Below are 12,710 nucleotides of genomic sequence, written 5' to 3'. Positions count from 1 at the left end.
CGTTTATTTCCGTGATATAGGGCTGCATAATCTATGCTCATATAGATATGTATATAATAACATTTATATGTGGTTGTAGTGAGGCAGTTTAATATAGCTATACATTGGATATTATTTACACACACACACACGTATGTTCAGTGTGTAATCATATACGTGCAGACGCGTTTGTGCACATTTCTGCTCGTGCCTGCAGTCTGCACCCCCGCTCCTCATTTCACCTTTCCGTGAATGTGTGAATAACCCCGAATTAAGGCCTCTCTGGTGACGCGCAGCTGGTGCCGATAGGCTCGTCCAACCGGGACGGCTCCTGAGAGAGTGTGTGCTTGTCTCATCCTGGTTGTGTCTCCACGGACGCCTGTCTCCTGAGGCAGGCTTCTCAGGGGTGCATCTGATTGTCACCTCCGTACTGCGTGTGTGTGTGTGTGTGTATGAGAGAGGAGGGCAGATTGTGAGAGGGATTGTGTGTGTAAAAGATAGACAGATTATGTGTGCGTGAGAGAGATCATTTGTGTGTGTGGAAATAATTGCAAGTGTTTGCGTCAGAAAGATTGTGTGTGAGTGTGTATGTGAGAGTGATAATTATTGTGTGTGTGGTTGAGAGATTATGTGTGAGCGTTTGTGTGAGATTGTAAGTGTGTGTGCACGATAGAGACAGACAGATTGTGTGGGAGAGAGAAGACTGTGTGTGAGAGAGAAATTGTGTGTGGTAGTAAGATTGTATGTGTGCGTGTGACCCTCTGTGTGTGTAATGTAATTACAAGCTGTATGGCTATTGACATTGTAAATGACAATGCCATTTATTTATCTGTTTTCAAAACCAACACATAAATAAAAATGTTGTCATTTACAATGCCAATAGCTCTAACTTTGGCAAAGGCGAGACCGTTGCATTGTAAATGCTTGTTTATAAAAGTTTGAGAGACGAGTTAAAAGACGCGCTGGCTCATATTGTTGATTTGCCAGAAGACTATTCTGACTTTGTAGATTTAGTCGTGAAATTGGAACACAGACTAGGAGAAAGAAAGGGAGATAAATCCAAACTGGAATTGCGGTTAACTTTTATTAGACATGAGAAGAAAGACACAGATAATAAACTCCCTGAACCTGAGCCTATGCAAATAGGGACACTCAGAGGTCCACTCACGTCAGAGGAGAAAGAAAGAAGGAGAAAACTTCAATTATGTTTATATTGTGGGAAGGCAGGACATTTTGCCAGAGAATGTCCAGTAAAACCTAAAACTTCACGAAAGGGTACTGTTTCCTCTATCTCCTCAACTGAGTCTGGAAACGATTAAGCTCGACAAGGGGGGAGGTTACTTGTTCAAGAAAACATCTTAATCAAACCTCTAATTCTGCAGCCTTCATGGTACTGACATACCTAGACATTTCATAATTCAGATGTTTTTAATTGTTACTACCCAAGTTAGACATTCTCTCCCTGTCCTACTGGACTCAGGAGCAAAAGGGACATTTTGTGGATAATAAGTTAGCTAACACATTAGGTCTTCCTATTTGCCTAAAGCCTTGTCCACAAGCAGTATGTGCAGTGGATGGGTCAGAATTGACCTCTGGATTAATCACAAAACAAACAAGTCCCCTTGTCATGGTCTGTCAAAATGGGCACACAGAGATGATTAGCTTTGATCTGATAGATACCCCTAATTTTGGCTTGATTCTCGGGGTACCCCGGTTAACAACTAATAACCCAAAAATTGATTGGGTGAACAGAACAGTTACTTTGGATTCCTCATTCTGTAGAACCAATTGCTATCAAGAAGCAGGTACAGAACAGAGCTCAGTAATACACTGTGCTAGTGTTACACAAGACAAACCAAGTCTCCCTCCTGAATATTCAGACTTTAAAGACGTTTTTGATCCAGTGAAGGCTAGTGTGTTACCCCCGTATCGGTCATATGACTGCCGCATAGATCTCATCCCAGGGGCCCCTTTACCTAATAACAGAGTATATGCTTTGACTGACGAAGAGACCAAATATTTAAGAACCTACCTAGACGACCTAGTACAGTCTGGGTTCATCCGACATTCCACATCTCCGGTGTCATCTCCACTTTTTTTTATCCCAAAGTCGGATAAATCTCTGCGCGCGTGTATCGACTATAGAGGACTAAATAAGGCTACAATAAAAAATAAATATCCTCTTCCTCTAATACCTGTGTTGGATCAATTAAGACATTCTACTGTATACACTAAACTAGATCTGCGGGGAGCTTACCACCTGGTCCGAATAAAAGAGGGGGATGAGTGGAAGACAGCTTTCAAGACAAAGTTTGGTCTATTTGAGTACACAGTAATGCCCTTTGGGTTGTGTAATGCCCCTGCAGCCTTTCAATTCTTTATAAATGAGGTCCTACACGAATTCCTGAACGTTTGTGTCATAGTATACATAGACGACATCCTCATTTACTCTAAGAACCCGGAAGAACATACCCAACATGTTCGTGCAGTATTATCAAAGTTAAAAGAAAATCATCTCTTTGCTAAATTAGAAAAATTTACTTTTAATGTCAGCAAGGTGGAATTTTTAGGATACTGCCTGTCACCTCAAGGAATAATTATGGATGAAAAGAATATTAGTGCTATTACTGATTGGCCAGAACCATCATCTGTGAAGGATGTTCAGAAATTTCTGGGTTTCGCCAATTTTTATAGGAGGTTTATTTCTCATTTTGCAGACATTGCGGCCCAAATAACCACCTTGTTGAGGAAAGGGCAACGATTTATTTGGTCTGATGAGGCGGCTCAAGCCTTTCAACTCCTGAAACAAAAGTTCACTTCAGCCCCAATTCTGAAACATCCTGATCCTGACTTGCCATTTTTTGTCGAAGCGGATGCTTCACAAGTAGCTTTAGGAGGAGTTCTCTCTCAACAAGATGCAATAGATGGCCAACTACATCCTATAGCCTTCTATTCCAAAAAGTTATTACCAGCTGAACAAAATTACACTGTGGCTGAAAGAGAACTATTAGCTATCAAAGTAGCCTTTTCTGAATGGAGGCACCATTTAATGGGAGCCAAGTACCCTGTTACCATCTTTTCTGACCATAAGATCCTACAGTTCTTTGGATCACTAAAAGCATTAACTCCACGTCAAATGCGCTGGTTAATTTTTTTTAGTACATTTGAGTTCGTTATAACCTATAGACCAGGTGCACAACAAATTCAATCTGATGTGTTATCTAGATACGGACATACCTCAGACATGAAACAAGACAAAATAGGAGAACCCATTATTCCTCCCCATAAACTTTTGGCACCAGTACAATAGAAGGATTTCATCACAGATCTATATAATGCACACATGCAAATGGCACCTCAAGATTGGTTAAAGGATTCCCATAACTCAATACAACGAGGTTTATTGTATCACGACAACATGCTGTTTGTGCCCTCCACAGAATTATAAACACAGGTGATAATTTGGCATCACGCCTCACCGTTGGCAGGTCATCCTGGCTGGGTAAAAACCCTGGAAAATGTGCGAAAACAATTTTGATGGGACAATATGAGTAAGGACATTAAGCAATTTGTCACTACCTGTCCAGTTTGTGCAAGACATAAATCTTCTCATAAGGCCCCTGACGGTTTGTTAATACCAATGCCATCACCCAAACAACCTTGACACACTGTGAGTGTAGACTTTATTGTAGGTTTACCACCAGTAAAATCCTTCACAACAGTATTAGTGATAGTGGATTTTTTGTCTAAAATGGCACATTTTGTACCATTACGGAAATTGCCAACTGCGGCAGAATTTGCCGATATTTTTATAAGAGAAATTGTGCGTTTACATCGTTTGCCAAGTAAAGTGGTGTCAGAGCGAGGTAGCCAGTTCAACTCTAGATTTTGGAAAAAATTATGCGAAAAACTGAAAATAGATGTGGCATTATCCACTGCTTTCCATCAAGAAACAGATGGACAAACTGAACGACTGAACCAAACCTTACTTCAAACGCTACGTTGTTTATTGGCTGATTATTCTAGTGAATGGTTGGAAGCTCTCCCTGTAGCGGAGTTTGTTTATAATAATACTGAGCATGCAGCTCTACTTTGCTCACCATTCTATTTCATGCAGGGGTATCATCCGAGAGCTATACTCATTTGATTAGAAGATTCCCTGTTGCCTACAGTAACAGATAGACTAACGAGATTAGGTGACATACAAGACAAGTCCAGGAAACATTTATTAAAGTACAAAGAAAGCATGAAAAGACAAGCAGACAAACACAGATCTGAGGCCCCAATGTATAAAATCGGTGACAAAGTATGGCTCTCCACAAAGAACCTAAATATAGAGGGATCCCGAAAGTTGCAACCACGTTTCGTTAGACCCTTTATTATAACTGCCATAGTGAACCCGGTAACAGTAAAATTGGACTTACCAAAAGAATACCCAGTACATGCTACATTCCATGTATCCTTGCTTAAGCCGTACAACCCAAATACCCGAACCACCACCTCCACCCATACCAATTAAGGGAAATCTAGAATATGAAGTGAAAAGCATAAAAGACGCAAAAAGAATTCATGGACGTCTGTTTTATTTAGTAGAATGGAAAGGATATGACGAAACTGAGAATTCATGGGAACCAGCGTCCTATCTACATGCCCCACGGTTGATTAGACAGTTTTATCTAAAAATTCCAGGGAAACCCCGTCCAGTAGGAGGGCCTTTGAGGGGGGCGACTGTTAGGGTTTGTGCACAGCAAAGAGCATGTCCCCTCTCATTGCACTAGTGGTCTCTGTAATAGCTCTCTTTAAACATACTACTGAAAGCCCTTCTTGTTATCTCAGCCCCTCCCTAAGACTTCTGTGTATGTTGCTCAATGTATTCACAAGTTTGGACATTGATGTCTTGTTTGCACATTAGACCTTGCTTTTACCAAGGCTTATTCAGAAAACATTGGACCTTGCTTTTACCAAGGCTTATTTAGAACACTCCTCTCTAGGCCATGTGTTACTTCAACTCATTAGCATAATAACTGAAGCTCTGCACACCTGCTTGTGAGAACCACACCCAGTTCTTCGAACCACACCCAGCTCTTCGAACCACACCCAGCCCTGCCAATAAAGGGCAGCCCCTGAGCCTCATTCAGTGCTTGTGCTCGTCTACCTCCCACTTACCTGAGAACAGATCCTTCGGCGCTGGCACTCCTGCTCTCTCCAGACCTTCATTGACTTCAACGGGCGCGGCTTCTGGCTCTTCCTTCTTCTGGTTCTGGCTACTTCTTGCCTCAGCCCCTCTTCTGTCCACTGCAATCGATCTGCAAAAGAGAAAGAGGTCAAGGCTAGACTGATCAGTATCCCTTTTCAGCAACAAGTAAGTGGAAAACCTTTTATGACCTGATAGAACTTTATCGGCGATTTCTGGATTCATGTAAAGACAATTTGGAACAAGATATCTCCCACGAACTTTGTGGTTCAAACCCTTTGTTACAAGAATACTTTGTGGAACTTTGTAAAATAAACATTGTTTTACATGGAACTTTTTTAAGAATCGAACAGAGGAAACCATTGACAGCAAGGCAAACAGTAAATCAAGGACTTGCACAAATTACCTGCTGTTTTATTTTAATGTAAAAGTACAGTATTTGTTTTATAAAAAGTCTGGAAATGTGTGAAAAGTTAGTTTGCTATTAAGAATTTAGGCTTTAGTTATATTAAGGTGAATGTTAGACGTTGGTAATTCTGATAATGATATTCGTTTGATTTTACAGAAGTTTTACAGTAATAAAAAGCACATCCCAGAACAGTAACACATTCCAAACCTGGAAGCTTGAGACCAGGATCCAAGAGGTACTTTTAGAAGAGAATTTCTAATAAGATTAAGGTTTAGTCAGGAACACATTTAGGGATAGGTTGCACTTATCTGTTCTTTGTTTATGTTTCATTAGGCACCAGTTTCTGAAGTCAGAGAGGGACGCAGATTTTAGCAGCTCTTCTACAGTGGAAACGCAAGAACTGTGTTGTCTCTCTTTTTTTATTTTATCCACTTCCCCCCTTCCCTTGAGCTTCTGGTTCTTAGTGCACTGTTTTAAAACTAGTGTGCTGGAACAAGCAGTTTCAGGGTGGGGTCGGACTGTCTTCAACCTCCATCAGAACTGAACAGAAACTCAGGTGAGCTGGGCTTTGACAGAAGCACAAGCCTTTAAAATATTCAGTTCTGTTGGACGATGAATGCCGGGGAAGAAACAGAGGGCATTGACGCCACGGATATGGTCCTAGACGTCCCACGCAGAGACCACATCACCCCTCACCTGAGAGACCTACACTGGCTCCCCGTCAACAAAAGAATCACTTTCAAACTCATGATCCACGCACACAAAGCACTCCACAAGACCAGCCCAGCCTATCTCAACAGCAGACTCTCCTTCTACGTAGGTTAAACAAAAAAGGGTGGACCAAGGAGCTATAAAGGTCCAGTGTCCATGCTCCTAATATAAATCTATTTATCAAAAGGAGGACAAAGTTCCTAGATCAGGGTGCAAAAGTCACCCATAGATCAAGGTGCAAACAGTCACCAACAAGGGTGCAAAAGTCACCCATGTATTAAGGTGCAGAAAGTCACTAGAAAGGGTGCAAAAGTCACCCATGAAACGGGGTGCTAACAGTCACCCACATTTTAGAACAAAGAAAACTTAAGAAAGAGGGTGGACTAAAGTAATCCTAGGTTTGAAAATGTCCTAATGTGAGTGGGAAAATAATTCTACATCCTCTGCTGCCCTCACACACCCCGGGGGGTGTCATGCTTCATCATCAGGCGTTTGCTCCTCGTAGGGCCGGCGCTGCAATTCCCTACGGGTCCCCCGAAGGGTCACTTTATCGGAGATCTTTTCTGAGGATTGCCGGATGTTGCATGCGGGTGTGTGGGGATTGGATAAAAGGAGGGTAAATCAATTTATGTGCACGTGATAGTGTAAAAAATGATGACTGACCCCAAAAGGGCCATTCGCCCTAGGTGTCAAAAGTCAAGGCCAACATGTTTCGTGCCTCTGTTGCCCGTAGGTCATTGGCGCTTCTTCAGGACCACAATAATAAACAGTGTAGTGCACGTGCAATAATAAGTAAAGATTAAAATGAGAACCCTCTTAACTCAGCCAGGGCGGGTCTGTATACCCTCAGAGTGGTTACAGCTGCTACATGGAAGCCGCTCCTGGGTAACACCTCATAGAATGCTTGCGTTCATGCCTCCATGAAGTCCCTCGAACCTCCACGTTCTTCCGCTCCAGCTCATCTTCACTGGCTGCGCGGCCCCTTTTTGGTGCACGCATGCACCTGGAGCCACCCGACTCTCCCGTTTAGTATGTGCTGCCATCTTGGTTGGGTAAGGCACTCTACTGTCTCCTTCTACGTACCCAACAGGATACTCCGCTCCGCCGACCTTTCGCTGGCCACCGTCCCACGCATCCACAAAACCAACTCCGGGGGCAGATCCTTCTCCCACCGTGCCGCCAAGACCTGGAACGCCCTCCCCCTCCTCCTACGACAGACCACAGACCTCCCGGCATTCAGAAGACTGCTCAAGAACTGGCTCTTCGACCACTAGCTGCAGCTCCCCCCCCTCCCCACCCAGCGCCTGGAGACCCTAGCGGGTAAGTAGCGCGCTTCACAAATTCCTTGGTTGATTGATTGACTGATCAAGTGAAGGCAAAAGCCTGGCGGCGAACTTCTTAGAGAAATGTACACTGCTCCAACCTCCAAAAACGCTGAAAAACTTACAGTCAATTCTAGGTTTCCTGAATTTTGGAAGAACTTATGTTCTAAATTATGCAGAAAGGGTTAAACCTCTCTATGGATTAATCAAACCTGATTTCAAACCTACTAATTGGACACAAAACCACACAGAAATTCTGCGTTCAGTGCAAACAGACATGTTAGCAAAAACACAGATACAAACACACGACAACGTACGTAACCTAGTGATCCGAATCATCCCTGGGAGATGCGGATTCACATACCTAACCTTTAACGAAGGTGAGACGGTACCAATAGCATTCAAATCAAACTTGTACACACAAGCTGAAATGAAATTCACTTCAACAGAAAAAAATCTGACAGCGGTTCAGACTGCTGTAGCAAAAGAGAGAGCCCTTGCATAGGGTAAACACATTAAAATCGTTACACCTGTACCTGCCTTAGAGGCAGTAACAAAAGCAAGCATTCCAAATGCTAAAGCTCTACATCTGAGATGGATACAATGGGTTAATTCTCTTGCTGCAACAGACGTTGAATACATTTTTGACCTGTATTTAAAAACACAAGATTTCCTACAATATGAATTAGAATGTCCTCTGCCAACTGAAATTCTGCCACTTGAACATTACGGCTGTATAATATATACAGACGGATCAGCACAACCCGCAATTGGGGTAAACAAGCTTACAGTGCTGCGTGCGCGATTGTTAAAGGTCGCTAGCGCGAAGGTAAATTTAGACCCATGGTCACTAAAACTCAATCACTCGGAGACTGTACAGCTCAGCGAGCTGAACTACAGGCTTTCAAAATGGCGCTTGAAAATACCGATCGCGAATTTCCCACACTCATAGTGTACGATTCGTATTACTGCGTCCAGTCGTACAACGAGTATTTGCAGAACTGGGTTCAGAACGGCTTCAAAGACGCTAAAGGTGGCACAATTAAGCATAAATTGCTTTGGGAACAAGTAGTTCTTTTGCAAAAATAACTACAAAGACTCACGTGATTCATACACTGAGTCATCAGCGTGATGGCGTTCACGTTTAAGGGAATTCATTGCCTGATGAGGCCGCAAAGGCAGCTGTGCAAACGGGTTCCGTAGCTGCAATCACTCATTAAAAAACGAAAATAGACGGTGAAACAATGCTAGCAGTCAAAACCTCAATGGAAGGTAGCTATGCAGCGTGACCTCTAAACTATCCACTCACGTATACATACATAATTGATGCAAACTCCGTTCCTTTTGCTCGAATCCCTGGAGTGGGGGACAGAGTAATCCCAAACAGGAACAATAGAGGTGCTTTGGTTCACGAAGCACATATGGGAGAGGGTCTGAGACATCAAGGGATTTTACAATCTCTAATAGAATTAGAAGAGATGTACTGGTGGCCGGGAATGAGCGTCGAAGTTTCCAAATTTGGAATCAACTGTGATACCTGTTACAGGATCATAACTTTGAAAGCTACCAAGTACCTGACTAAAGTGTAGCCAGCCCAGTACAGTCACCACTGTTAGACAGCATTAGACTATCTGCTCGCATACGTCACAATAGACGTGCGCAGTCCCACAAATATTAAGACAAGATTCATTTGGATGTGGCCCCAGCGCTCGGCTGACACCAGAACTGTTATACGCAATCGGCAAGCTACATTCTGACCAGGGTCCTGCGTTTAGCTCTCGAGCTAACAAGGAGGCCATGGCCGGCTTGGGCGTTGCATTGCGGGTTTCGAGTCCCTTCCATCCTGAGGGAAATGCGGTAGCGGAAAGAAAAAAACGTGACATAAAGCAATCTATAGCAGCTAGGGTATTAGGTTTGGGTGACAGGTGGGTCAAATATCTAAATAGTGTCCTAAGAAGTCTTAATAATATGTCAAGAAATTATATAAGGGGAATCACTCCATATGAACTACTATTTGGTACTAGAATGCTTATCCAGGACTTTGATTGTCAAACTTCAGTGGTGGAACAGAACCCCTTTGATATCAAAGACCGTTTGGCTGTTTTACAGGACTTAAATGAAACAAGAAGAAGTCTGAGTAACACAACACAAAAGCCGACGCCCACTGAAGAAAAACCACCTGTCCCAGCAAGACCTGTCTGGATTCCAAAGATTGGGGATCTAGTCAGGGAAAAGATCGCAGTAAAGAAGGAATTTGGGCCTTCTAACTGAAAAGCAGTACCTGTCTTAGCAATTCTTGGAACAAGATCAGTGTTACTAAAGCCGCTTACTGGAAAAAGGGACAACAGAACAGTATAAATTGACCTGGTAAAACTACGTCATGTGGCCGATAATAAGTAGTAGGCCCAGTGGACTCAAAAGATGTAGCAGACGACTTAATTTGCTGCAATCCAAGAGGTTCAAACTGAAAGACTTATCACGTTTGATAAACCTGCAGTGAGAAAAGAAGGACTTTGCAACACAGCCATGGAACTTGCACCTCTTGAGACCCAAATAACAGTTCATCAAGAAATTCCTGTCTACAATGATGTAGCATCTGACTATATAAACATGTCAAAGGAGGAAGCAACTCCAGTGATCTCAAAAAATCCGGATGCAATACCAACTATTGACAGAACTGCTTCTGGCTATTTTATCAACTTCAATGACTTTTCTGAGGATCCCAGTGAACCTGAAAATAAAACTTTCAAAGAAAAAATAACAGAACTATTTCATCAACTTGAAAAAACGTATCTGGTTTCACCATGGGTTGAATTTTGGATTGTGTTAGGTGTACTTTTTCTCCTGATCTGGCTCATTCTGGTGTTAAGTTTGGGTAAAATAATAGATTGAAAATACAGTACAATGGACGCAGCAAGTCAGAACATCAACTTGCTCCTGCAACCTTACAAATCATCTCATCGTGAACGAAGAGACCTGTCATCAGTGAACATCACAGCCGTTCCAATACCTGGTGGTATAGCATGGGACACAACTGACTATGACATTCTGGGCCCGGTGGAACTGTTGAAAATTCTACACCAGTTCAAGGTTTCTTTAAGTGATTTTGTTTCATCAAGCACCTTTTCAGATGATTGGGACTTTGAAACAGTTAATAATATGATGTCAGACTTAGAAATGTCAGCAAAATTTTCAAAACATGAACACTTAGAAGGTTCAACAAGTTATGAAGAATTATATTGTTATAATCATTTTGGTCACCATTATTTGCACAAATCTGTAAATCCTAGAAATGTTTTTACTTCTAACCAATGGGAACATTGTCCGACGCCGCCAAAGGGCAGCTCAAAAACATTTTATGAAAAGTTTCCATACTTCTCAGGTTTTAATGTTACTAATCCAGAAACGTTTTATTTCAAAATTGTGAATAAGACAGGAATGAAAACAATGTTGACCAACACTAAACAAATTTATTCTGCAAACTTTTATGCTCAGCTGTCTACATTAGGTTTTAACTTTTGGAAAGACAACATTGAGACAAAAACTGTCTGGGGCACAAAAGAATGGCAGGTGCAGGGTTTAGAAGCCTTGTTCAGAGCCTGCGTTATACCAGAATAAATAATATTTTTGAACGACACCGTTCAACAAACGTCATGTTTTGGTTACTAACATAAAAGATTTAAACAAACCGTCCATACCTAAGGCCACACCTGACAGTAATGGCACTGCAGATGAGGAGGTAGACAGATTTTAAAACACAACAGAACCAATCCTGATTGGAAACAATGGTTAATCTGGCCCATAGACATGAATAACTGTCAAGATAGATTCATGAACAAAACAGAAGGGTTCAAAATGAATAGGCCAGATCCATGATACTCCCAGAGACAACATCCAGGGATAGTCACCACATACAGTGTAGGTAAACTATGCCTTGATTGGCTACAGAAATCCACACTTCCAGAAATTAAACAACACTTGACTTTACTTAAAGAAGGCGTTGACTTACGAGACTTCTTACTTGGGCCTCGTAAACAACGTCAAAAACGTTTCATATACGCCGGTATATGCGCTGCGTACAACGGATGAACAACAAAGCTTGGAAAATAACGCAAATGGAAACTGCAGAAAAAATACGAGAAATTGATCATATTAATTTAGAGAAAGCACTCTCTGTAGTGGACAATGGGTTAACGACTCTGTCCTCCCGAATGTATTCTTTGGACAGCATTGTAACATCTGCCATTGACATAATAGAGCAGGACTTGCTAATGTTACAACATGGCCAGTCTCAATTACGTTCTATAATGCTGCTAGGTTTGACGTTACAAAATCTCCGTTCAGGCTACGTGCCATGGCGTCTAATCAATACCACGTCATTGTTTTCTGTCTTTAACCTTACAAATAAACGAATCTCTTTGGCATAAAGAGGAGCAGACTATACGGTGCTGAGCATTGAAAAACTGGAAAGATTACCATTAACTATTTCTGAGAAGCCTGTCGTTGAATGGATAATAAATGGCACCATCTCGATACCAGTGATGATTTTCTAATTTCAGTATTGACCTACAGCATATACCAGCAGGCCTGTATGAAAGGTTGGGTAAAGGATACATTAAGTCAACCTGGACTTTACCATACACTCACAGATGTTGGAGTGGGGGAAAGGAGGTATTTCTTAGTACAAACAATTGTAAAAACTCACTAAGGGGTACACTTTTATGTGAAGGTATTAATTTACATGCAGCCTGCGAAGGTTCTTTACACAACCTTTCTTACCACATGCACGGTGCTCCAGCGGCCGTGATAGAACCAATTTTCAGGCAGCTTTCCAATGGGAGCTACGTTATGCTCAATGATCACAGCTGTTGTGGCATGTTGCCAGGGAAAGCCTATCTGGTTAGTGTGTCGGCCAGTATGCAAGTATTGTATCCAAAGAGTAATACAGACAGGGAGATGGCGTTATGGCCTTCACTGAATATCTCTTCTATACAAATTGATACTTTAAGCAGAATGAAAGCCATTCTTTTGCAAAAAACTGTGCCACTGACCTCGTCTAGAGAAACGTATGATCTGCAAGTTGCAAGGACCTCTG

Source organism: Lissotriton vulgaris, unplaced genomic scaffold (assembly GCF_964263255.1).
Source record: "Lissotriton vulgaris unplaced genomic scaffold, aLisVul1.2 SCAFFOLD_1081, whole genome shotgun sequence".
Taxonomy (NCBI): domain Eukaryota; kingdom Metazoa; phylum Chordata; class Amphibia; order Caudata; family Salamandridae; genus Lissotriton; species Lissotriton vulgaris.
This window is presented reverse-complemented; position numbering follows the sequence as displayed.